Here is an 11,415-nt window from a genome sequence, read left to right as displayed (position 1 = left end):
GGGGGGGGGGGGGGGGGGGGGGGGTCGCTCAGGTGCTGAGGTCAGGGCAGCGCGCCCTCGCGAAAATTAAGGACACGCCAAATTCGGCGTCCCTCCGCGCTGAAAATCACCGGGATCGGCCGTTCGTTCAGGTTCGGACAGATTGCGGCACGTAACAGCACTGCGGAGGCCCATTTACCGTTCATCGCGAGGTTCCAAGCCGGTGACAAGCCGAGACACCGAATACAATAGGAAGACCAAGTTACGACTGTTAATCCGCGACGCGACATTAAACGGCGTGCTCCGCGAATTTATGACCGGCGGTATATCTTACAGCAAGTAGCGTCATAGCGACGACGACGAGAGACCCGTCTCGTCTCTCTTTGAACGTTACCGAGCGACGCATAACGCTTTTTCACAATCAGCGAAAGCTTCAGTTGTCGCTCCGTTGGCTCCGCGCGATCTCTCCGGCGCGTCATTGAGCGTAACGGAATTGTTTTCTTCTTCCCTTTTTTCTCCTCTTCGCATTCTTTTCCTCTTTCTCTCTCTCTCTCTCTTTCTCCGTTTTTGTACGGTCTTGTAGTTTTCGTGACCGCGTACAACTGTATGAACATCGCGCCGCTTTTGCAGCCGGGATCTCGAAAAATTACTCTCTCTCTCTCTTTTTCTCTCTTCCCGGTTCCCATCGACGTGCCGATGTCTCCTCTGCTCCTTCGCGGTTACTTTCTTCTCGACGGTCTTTTCGCCCGAGATTTCTCGTGGGAGCATCTCGACTTCGGAATTGTTGTCGCCCTAAGTAGTTCACCGGTACATCCTACCGAAGCGTATCCCGCCCGTTGGCAGTCTTTCAAGCGTATGAGTGGGACGGAACCGCCGGGACGGCCGCTCGGACCCGCGAACAATGAATTTCGCACTTATAATTGAACGTGTCGGTGTTACGGGCAACGTTCCTAATGTTAAGTGCACGGCCGAGCGCCCGGGGAAGACGTGCTTGTTTTCTTGCGGAACACAGTAGCGTCGCAAAGTGGTATCCGATGTCGAGGGAGCGGTAATAGCGCTTAATGCGTCGAAGAGCCTGTAGGATCAGCGACAATTTATGGTCACGCATTGCGACGAACGATTTACAGTCTCGCGAAAGTGAGCTAATTCGAAAGGCTCTATTATCGTTTTCAATTTGGAAGATTGTATCATCTTGTTACCGTACGTAGAAAAAAAAAAGCGCTTAGACTCAAGTAAACGTAATTTTCGGTTTCTTAGCGTTTTACATCAAGTAATATTTATGTCAATTTTAGGTATATATTCAATAGTTTGTAGTAAATACTTATTTGAATAAAGTAATGCCTCAATTTGCAAATGAGTCACTGAATAAAAGTATGCGTAAAATAGTTTTAAATTTCAAGGAATATTTACTAAAATCATGTAATATTGCGTTTTCATTGAAGAGGCTTGGTAGTTTTTTTTTTTTGAACTCCGACATTTCCGTCCGGTATAAATCTTTTCCAAAAATAACTTCTAATATTCTCAATATTACGAATTTAATATTTGTTGCGATTGCTTCAACACGTACAAAGTAAATACTTTCTTAAGCGAAAGGAAATCTCATGTTGTGTGCGGTAATTTATATTCCTTTTAGTAAATATTTGCCAGCGAGTATTGGAATAATCATTTTACTTGGATCAAGGTAAGTATAACTTGAACGGCGGCACTTTTTTCAACGTACGATTCGCGTATTACGGAGTCAAAGATGGCGCTCTGACGACCTTTTCAGTGCACGCACGAGAGGAAGCGTGCATTGAACCTTTTCGACGCTCTTTCACGCTTTCGGCCCCGAAGCGACGCATTGTGTCTCCGCGAATAATAATCGTAGCCGGATCCCTCCTTCTTCCGACGGCCACATTTTGGCTCGCGATAAAATATAAAATAGAAAGAACTCGCGCCGAGAGAGGCGAGCGGGAAGCAGGGAGAACGTTTGAACGGCGCGGTACTTCGCTTTTACTGCGAGCATTAGCGAAATCTACGTATGGCGCGATGGCATCGATAAAATCCAACGGACATATCGGATGGATATCTCATCAAAAATTACCGTCACGTATCTGCATGCCCGCCGCGAAGCCTGTTACACCGATGTTACCTCATTGTATCGCGTTTCCTCCCACGTCGAATGTCGATCGAGCTGTCGAAGACCTCGCCCCGCGACTTCCCGAGTAGAAATTTATCTAGTCGGCCTGAGTCGAAAGTTAGTAGCTACTACAGACCAGCTTAAACTAGTTCGTTACTGACCGATTATTCCCTAAAATGTGTAATCAATTTCATGATCTAGCCGCTGTCTAGTTATACGTCAAATATGATAGAATAGATGGCGCTATCTATTTTAAAATACACAATCTAACTACTATACCCACTACTAGCATTTAAAAATGAGATAGTAATTCAAAACTGAGAATTTCCGATTCTTATGAGGCCCAAATTTGCTTTTTATAGCCAGAAATTCGGTTTCCTTCAGCCGAAACATGTTTGGCTCGTTCACTGTCCATCATTAATTTCACCAACCCTTTTCTTCGGTGTGTAGCTTTTACCTCGCGACTGTTATTTCTTTCGCTTAACCGTCAGCGAATTTATTTATCTAATCACTAGGAGAAGCGAGCGTTAATTACCGGCTAATAGCGACGTTAGACGCAAATTTACTATCTCGCGGCTAGACACCCGCGAGATGAGATTTCCGCTGAGGTTCGCATCCGCGCGATTCTCGACGAGTTCACGGATGCACCGGGGATCCTCGCCTAACCTACCGGCGTCGTTTCTCCTGATTATTTCATCGTCATCGGCGCGGTGAGCGCGCACACAAAGCGCGCAGGTTTCCGTCGCTGCCGTGGACCGAAAAATATTCGCGTCGTCGGCCGTCTCGCGGCTTGCATTCCGCGCGTTCTTTTCTTGCTCTCGTTCGGCCGTTCTTCCCCGGGCGAGCGCGAATGTCGGGAATTGCTCGCGATACTCGGCTACGCCGGGACAAAGGCCGGACAGCGGGCCCGGCGTGTCATTCGTACTGAAGTGCCCTCGACGTCGTTCCGTTTCAAAACGTTAATTTTTCGCAGGAAGTTTGTCGCTCGCCACTTCGGCGCAGTCATGCTGCGTAAGTGCTCTTCCTACCACCGGCGCGTTCGCTCGTGCGATCCGCGTGTGGGAGGCAGCGAGGTCTCCGCGAGGGTTTCCGCCGAGGTGGACGCGCGATAATGCAATCGGCGCGACCAGGGAAAATCGGCTGCTCAGCTGGAGGACGACGCGTGCTGGAAAGCGCTGAATCGCCGGCGATTCACGATTCGCGGGACGTCGTGGCGAATAAGAGTTTCCTACAATTATCAGCAATGCAAATTGCCTGGATTCCCGGACCCGGCGAGCTTACCTCCGAGATAAAAGGAATTTCGTGTCTGCCGTTTCCGGGATTCTTCGTTCGAGCCGTGTCCGGTGTGACAAGCCAGATTAATGATTTCCAGGAGTCTTTCCCTCCTCCCCCTTCGCGTCGCCCTTCGCTTGACTTTCCCCTCCGACTGACGGGGCGGGATTCGAATTTTTCGTCGCGAAACTTTCCGCAAGTTTTTATCTAGCCGCCGAGGTACTCGGCTGAACTTTCCTCCTCCGAGATTTACAGCTCGCGCCCGCGCGAAAGTTCGCGCGAACGTTTCCGTTTTCTCTTTCTCTCTTCCTCCCGTCCACCGTTCTCTCCTCCTCCCTTGGCATTTCCATTCCGCCTCGCCTTGTGCACGCACGCGTGCCTCAGGAAGCTACGTGGATGCACGTGCGATACCCGGCCGCGCGTATATCTTACGTTGCATCTTGTTGTACTTACACCTGCGCGGTGTACCCAGCCCGAGAGTGCACGCATACGTACACGTCGCGCATACGTGTTCGTGCTTAGACCGGGCCACCGCCTCTCCTCTCTCTCTCTCTCTCTCTCTCTCTCCGTGGCACCGATACTCTCATTAGGGAGGAGAGATCTCATTACCTCGCCGCGCGCCTCTCTGCGATTATATTACGTTATTGTAATTGATTGCAGCACATGTAACTCTCCGGCGAGATTCTTAAACAATAAACTCATTACCCGGTAACAAGGAACGCGCCGCGATACCGGCGTACACCGGCGGTAATAATCTATCTCTCGCGAGCAGCCATCGGCCAGCTTCGAGCCCCCTGTAGCAGCGGAACGATTCTCGAACGACCGATTCGCGTTTGATCGATCGCCCCGACCAGTCCCGACGGTCGTAAGCGTGCACAACGATCTCGGTCCTCTTCTTCCTCTCTCCTCCTGCGCCTTCTACTTCTGCTCTATCTCCCTCCCTCCCTCCCTCTCTCTCTTTCGTTCCACCTATTCTCCGCGCCGCGCGATTCTCTCGAACGCTCATCCGCAGCGCATCACTCGGGCTGGGCTCATTCTTTACCATTTGCTCGCAACAAATCACCAATGTGCGTTGCGTACGAGAAGAAGGCGAGAGAAAAGGAGAGAAAGAGAGTTGTGTTAAATCTGTTTCCGTCTGTCCGCGTCGGTTTCAGGCCCTCGCTCGGCTGTAAAGCGTTTCCCTCGGTCTCCTGATTATCGCGCGAGAAATACTCGATGGGTGGGGATTCTTTTTAATATAGGATCGTATCGCGACCTCCCCGTGCAAGCGAGGGAAACTGAAAGAAAGCGAGGGTGAGGAGCCGCCGGAAAACTTGTCGATAAACAGAGAACGTTGGAAAGTTATTACTGGATCGACAAGAAACTCCACTCCGTCTATCGGATCGACAGACGAAGGGAAATTCGAAAGAGCACACCGTCACGCTGGGCAGAAGCGGAAATCCGCGGAGGAACCGGAGAGCTTCTTCCGAAAACTCGGTAAAATTCGTTTCCGCCGATACGCGCATCGGCGAACGCATCGCGCGCGTCAGTCAATTAATATCTACACTCGGAGAAGTGACTTAAGTCGGTGTGCATAGCCAGATCTTATATTCGAGATTGTCTTGAGTTCGGGCGTTCCGTAGCCGATGAAATAAGCCGTACTGCGTCTAAAGATGAACTTAAGACGGCCTTAAATATAAGATCCGACTGTGAATACCCTTAGTAACAGCAGCTAAATCTTACTAGCTCGTTCGAACTTTACTGTCATTGTTAAAAGTTGGCTATTTGAGATTATATATATTTGCTGCTGAGTATAGCTTTATTGGCAGAAGTTATTGGCATGAGTAGCTGAAATTGGTTAGCTGTACTGGTTATATTATGTAGACATTACGAAAGATGTTTATATCAATCGATGATGTGGTGTAGTACTTAAGATGACTCACGATCCAGAGGTATCGGTTTACACGGTAAAAAATATTTTACTCTCGTGTTAAAATCGGTCTTCGTTAAAATTTCTATGTTAAATTTTTGATATATTCATGTTAATTTAATTATATTGTGTTTATGTTATCTCAACATTTTGCGTCGATATTCATCATGTGTTAAAACAACACATTTTACACTTCAATGACGTTTAACGTATTAATTTTGTGTTAGTTTTAGACACAAGGTTTGTCGTATCTTTTAACATTCACCTTGTGTTAAATTAACACAATTGATGTGTTAATCGTTTCGTCCATTGTCCAATCAGATTGACACAAAAATTTGAGTGAACCGTTTTGGGATACGTGAAATGCATTAATCTTAATATAAAATATTTCACTACTGTAGAATTCAAAAATTCTTAAGCGTCTTTTTTTAAATACGATATAGCATTAGATCAAGTGAACGGCCAAATTTCATTCGAACAAAATCAGCATAGTTGAAGGACAATTTGTGTCCTTAAAGAAAAAGCAATGCATTTCCAATCGGGAATGTGAATATGATTTTAGCACGATCTATCTAGTTTTCGTCATAGCGCCGAAATTCGAACAGCTAGCGGATTCCGCTGCGGTGGCATTGTCTTTTGCCGTTTCAAAGCCACAGCTGTCACAGCTAGATTTCAGCTGCAACGGCTAATTCTTTCCCCGAGCGTAATATCCAACACGTGTTTCCGCGTCGCACGCAAGACGCGTTCCCCGTCGACGACGGCGAAGTTAGCGGGCGCTCAGCGCACTCGCGAGTGATGAAGAGGCCTCGGTCGGGAATCGAGGTATTCCCGCGAAAGAAATTCCGGAGCACCGACAATGTCTAATCAGGCGGTTGTGTGTGCGCCGGGAAATACCGTTCCCACGGAATGTTAATGCGATCTTCATCGGCACTTCTTAGCGCGCGAGCGAACCGGGAAGGTCCGCGAGAGACAACCGGAGCGTCACGACGATGAAGAAGGGAGGAGGAAGAGGAGGGAGGAGAGAGAGGAGTACGTCGACGTCTGGTCTTGGTGATCACACGCGCGCATTGTTGCACAATAATATAATGCCACGGGTTCTCTTGATTATCCCCGGGCCGGCGGTACGGCAAACAATTGCCGCCGCCGTGGCGGCGGGCCACGCCGGCGGAGGAGATTTATCTACATTTAATGAAACAGCCGACTTCCTAGCTGCGATTCCTTCCGCGTTGATGTCGAAGCGCGCGGGGTCACCCTCGCTACGCGGCTCGCTCTTCCTCCTAACCGTTTCCTCTTTACGCTCTCCCCGACTTTTCCTGACCGACAGAGTATATATTTATGTAATTTCCTAAGTGTTTCTCCGCCATACCGTTGACCCCGGCGGGTTAGCCGGGTTATAGAGTGGAGATTATGCGAGAACCCCGAGGATGCGCCTTTACTCGCGCGCGCAATGATCTCTGAATCCGTACATTATCTCGCCGTGCATTATCTCGCGGATAAATGTTTCATTGTTGCGCCTCTTCGCCGTGTTCGCTCGCCCGCGCGTTTTCTGCCGATCGCTTCGGCACGATACCGGCCCGTCGATTTATATACGATTCCGCTCGATATCGCGGTGAGTTCTCGCGCCGAATTATTCCGCCGTATTTATGAATACGGATGCTCGCGATTAAACAGCCTTTTCGCTGGGACGCGAGAGCGTACAGCAAATAATTATTATTCTCCTATTCAATTTGCAATGCCAATTAATATTAACGTTTGCGCACGCGGCTCACAATAAATCGCGCCGAAATAAATTAACGCTAATTATTTGACCGAATTCCGCATGGCGTAGCGCTGCCCGATCATGCTCCTCGCATATTGAATCGGATTAAAGGGCGCGACCGCAATTATGTGTTTCCCGTATGCAAGTTCGCGCGCACCGCGGCACGATAAGCCCGCCCGGGAGAGTTTTTACCCCTCTCTTCCGCCGCTCCTTCTTTCTTCCCTTTCCTCTCTCGCCCCGCGCGCGGTCCTTCGGGGGATTAAGCGGATTACGTCTTCCGCGCCCGGGCGAGAGGCGATCGCGCGCCTGTTCGGGAAATTTGCTTCGACGGCCGGCGTCGTTCATGCATATATTCACCGTCGGTTTCCACGGTTTTTCCACGGTTTCCTCAAATGCCGGCGGAGGGGGNGGGGGGGGGGGGGGGGGCGTCTCGGAACGCGCATAGCTATGCCACTTTTGATACGGTTCCGCCTGGCCAAGGACCTCTCGACCCTGTCTCGGGTCGGAGCCAAGGTACAGCTCTGGGGGTCGTTGCTAGAGACCAGCTGGCAGAGACCTTTCGCTTTGGAGGCTTTCAAGGTGTGCACGTGCACATTCACGCTCGCCTCACGGACGCGAACCTTGACGCGTCGGCGTGATATCGCATAAACGCGCGCGCGCCCTCGTGCTCGCTCGCTCGGGCCGTGCAGCGCCGAGCTGTATCGAAATCGGAAGACGCGCCGCCGGCCCGTCGTCTTCCGCATGCCTGGCCAATGAAAAGTGCCTGATACTCTGACGTTTCCCACAACTAACCCATCTAATTTTATTTATGTCCCGGCGACTCCCTCGCCCGAGCAGAAAATTTCACGCGGGAGACGGAGAGAGTGACGTGGAAAATGGATAGATAAGGGGAGAGTGGTAGAGGAAGGGGGGGGGGAGGGGGAGGGAGAGTGAGCGACGTATTTTAATGACTAGAGAACGGGGCGGCGGTGAAAACGCACACGAAATTATAATACAGCGCGCGCCCGCGCGACCTGATGGGCGATGAGAAAACGGAATAGCACGGCGGGCAAAACCGATGGGAGCGGGGCGAGAGAGGGGGGGATGTACGATTAGTTCAATTTAGCTCGGACAAAAGGAGAAGCATATTTTTCCGCACGCCTTGCAGTATCGGGTCGCGCACGCGTCCGCATTCGGAACGCGTGGCGCATTCAAAGAGCGGTTTTAAAGCGAATATAAAAGCGCGGCCGCGCCGGCGGAGTGGTAAAAGTCGCGCTTCGAAGGTGAGACGGTAATTATAGATCAGGAGAGTGTAACTGATCGATGGGCCGGATTAGCATATAAATCAACATGTAGTGAATCGTAGAAAGGCCCGACAGATCGATAATCATTAGTTGGCGCGGCGGAAAGAGCGCTTAAGTGTCTAACGGTCGATCGCGCCGCGAGAAATCATTCTCGCCGGGACGGTTTCTGCGATAACGATCGACGAAAGAAGAGAATTGGCAATAACGACGAGCACGAGCTCAGCATTCACTGAAAGAAGAAAAGAAAAACGCGCCTTTGCGAGGGCAGAGAGACACATCTGCGCGAGAACGCGCCATTGGAAGGTGCACGCGTACGCCGATGTCGCCCAGCTTGTGTATCAAAGGGATTGCGAAACACGCGCGGGGGAGGAAAATTCGCGAATTTCGGCGTGCGAATAAATCTGATTACCCGAAGAACGTAACGCCGCATAATTGCTGCGCATGAATACCGCACCCCGCTCCCCTCCCTCCCCCTCAGCTACCCATCCCGTCCAGCCGTGTCCCGTTGCGGTGGGACGCGGCTTTTTCACGCGATTTTCACATGCATAATGCACGAGCGGACGAAATAGTTCGTATAACACCTCTTGCGATCGGAAACAGTTTGCCATGACGGTGCTCGTGAAAGAGGGCAATTAAAATGCAATATAATCGCGTCGTAAAGTAACTCGATGCTCTCGCGTCCGCAACTCTATACCCGCCTCTCCCCCGCGTTTTCCTTCCCCGCGCGCCCCGACGCCCGTTGTCGAAGTAATGAAAGTGTATCGGTCATTACGCGTGCGGAATACCAGCGACGGACGTGAACGCACACCACATACACACACACACACACACATCGCGCAGGCCGACGAGAGCGATCGGGGTCCACACGGAACTGCATTATTTATAAGCGGGCGCGCGCAATAAGGACGCCGCGATACGCATTATTGCATCCGGCTACGCACCGTTACACATTACGATAAATAAAATCAACGCGACGAGATCGCGAGTGATCCGCAACGTGGACGCGTTTCTTTCGCCGGCGCGCGGATTAGCGGCGCCTATACTCGTAAAACGATACGTCCACCAGTTCGTTAGCCACTAAAATCGCGCGCCGCCGTCTTGTCGACCACCGCGATCGCGGACGACCCATAAATTCTGAAATACGATCTGGCGACGAGGCGCGACGCAGAGAGCAGAAAATTCGCTGGTATTATTTACATTGTACTCGCCACCGCTCCGGCGGTATGGAATGTCGGATATTATTGTTATTTATTAAGTAAACGGAGAAGCAATATTCTGTGGTTTTGATGTTTCGAAGAAAACCTGCCCCCCCTCCCCCTACCCGCGGATTTCTTCGGTTTTGTCTTGAGAACACGAAAATTCATTTAGAAATTTCGCGGGTGTTCTGTTAAAAACTGACACATTTGCCCTTTTTTCTGTAAAATTGATGAGAGATGAGAAAAATCTGCGGAAAAATGGGACAAACGGGTTTTTTCCGAAACTTTACAACTGTAAGAGCGCGTCTCAAATTGATAGTGCCAAATAATTCCAAGATTATCAGTAACTCATTTTACTTATTGATTATTTGTACTTTATTATTGTAGATTATTTATACTTTGTTGACTATTAAATCTCTGAGAGGCTATTTAATTTCTGACTTTGTTCTTCGAAACTATACAATTTTCCCTTTGGAGCAGAAGTACATAATTAGTTGCACTTGCTTGTACCACACATATAGGAAAGATACAATAATAACTGAATTAAAAGTATTCAAAATAAAAATTACAAGTATAACCCGATTAAATTCTACTGAGTCCAGTTCTGAGAGAATTATGAAACAATTTGAAGAAATCGTTATTAATTAAAATGCAAACGTTTCATTCAACGTGAGTATAAATTTGTTGAAAAGCCCAAAAAGAAATAAAGAAATCCGCATTTATAATATATACCGTTGCTTCGCACCGATCATTTCGAATTTTTCGGCGTACCCTAGACGGAACAGCGTTTCAAATTCCTCGGCGATAAAATTTTCATCTGCTATTACATTTCATCTGCTATTATTATGTTCTCCTGGTAAGAATCTGCGAAAATTCCGGAGCATCGGGCCATTTATGGCCATTTATGGAAATTTGGTTTTGTGATATTAGGCGAACATGATCAGCGAGGAGGTCGTAGGAGTTAAGTCGTGCAACCTCCTCGCTTATTATGTTCTCCTGGTAAGAATTTGTGAAAATTCCGGAACGTCGGGTCATTTATGGAAATTTGGTTTTATGATATTAGGCGAACATGATCAGCGAGGAGGTCGCAGGAGTTAAATCGTGCAACCTCCTCGCTTATTATGTTCTCCTAGTAAGAATTTGTGAAAATTCCGGAGCGTCGGGCCATTTATGGAAATTTGGTTTTGTGATATTAGGCGAATATGATCATCGAGGAGGTTGCAGGAGTTAAATCGTGCGAGGAGATCTCGTAACGTAACAAGAACGCGGTCAGCGACCAGTCGTGCGCGCATGCGCATCACGCAGCTCGATACAATATTAACATTTTCATTTCTAAAGCTCATAGACACATAAACTTGCGATGGTTGGTAAGCTGAGGCTATCGTGCTTCTTTCTGCGAAATGGGAATCGATTAGAGGAATTAAATTATAGGGGAAAACATTCTGGATGTCAGATTATCATGACGATGTGCTAACGTCAACGGTGTGACGCGGTACGATATCATACCGTGCATTTAACCTGGTAATAGCAGTCGCACGGTCGTTTTTATTTTCGTTACGATCAAAGCGCTTTATTAAGTTGCACGTTTCGCGCGCGTGGCTTGATAATGTCTGTCGACTGGAGAAAAAAACTAACGTCGCGCGCACACGGCAGCGCGATAAACCACGAACGGTGGTAACGTTTTGAACAGAAATAAGTAAAAAAACGTGAGTCTCGTAGCGAAAAAATTCTGGTGTCGCATGTCATTTAATTAATTCACGATTCTCACGCGAGAGAGAGAGAGAGAGAGTGCGCTAGTTGACCTTCCCTCGGTATATTTCCGCAGCGATGGCGGCGTCGACGATACAACGAAATTTGATATCGCCCCAATTACTCGGTGCGATTGGCAGAAGTTCCTT

At 48.9% G+C, this 11,415-nt stretch overlaps 2 protein-coding genes across 5 annotated transcripts in view; one reads left to right on the top strand and one right to left on the bottom strand.

Moving 5' to 3' along the window:
* Nucleotides 1–11,415, top strand: part of LOC106751718 (autophagy-related protein 16-1) — a 498,023-nt gene that overhangs the window by 234,147 nt on the left and 252,461 nt on the right. The window lies entirely within an intron of this gene.
* LOC106751717 overlaps nucleotides 1–11,415 on the bottom strand; it is an 84,164-nt gene that overhangs the window by 49,191 nt on the left and 23,558 nt on the right. The window lies entirely within an intron of this gene.

Source organism: Dinoponera quadriceps, unplaced genomic scaffold, assembly GCF_001313825.1.
Source record: "Dinoponera quadriceps isolate SergipeBrazil2010 unplaced genomic scaffold, ASM131382v1 scaffold399, whole genome shotgun sequence".
Classification (NCBI taxonomy): domain Eukaryota; kingdom Metazoa; phylum Arthropoda; class Insecta; order Hymenoptera; family Formicidae; genus Dinoponera; species Dinoponera quadriceps.
This window is presented reverse-complemented; position numbering and strand designations above follow the sequence as displayed.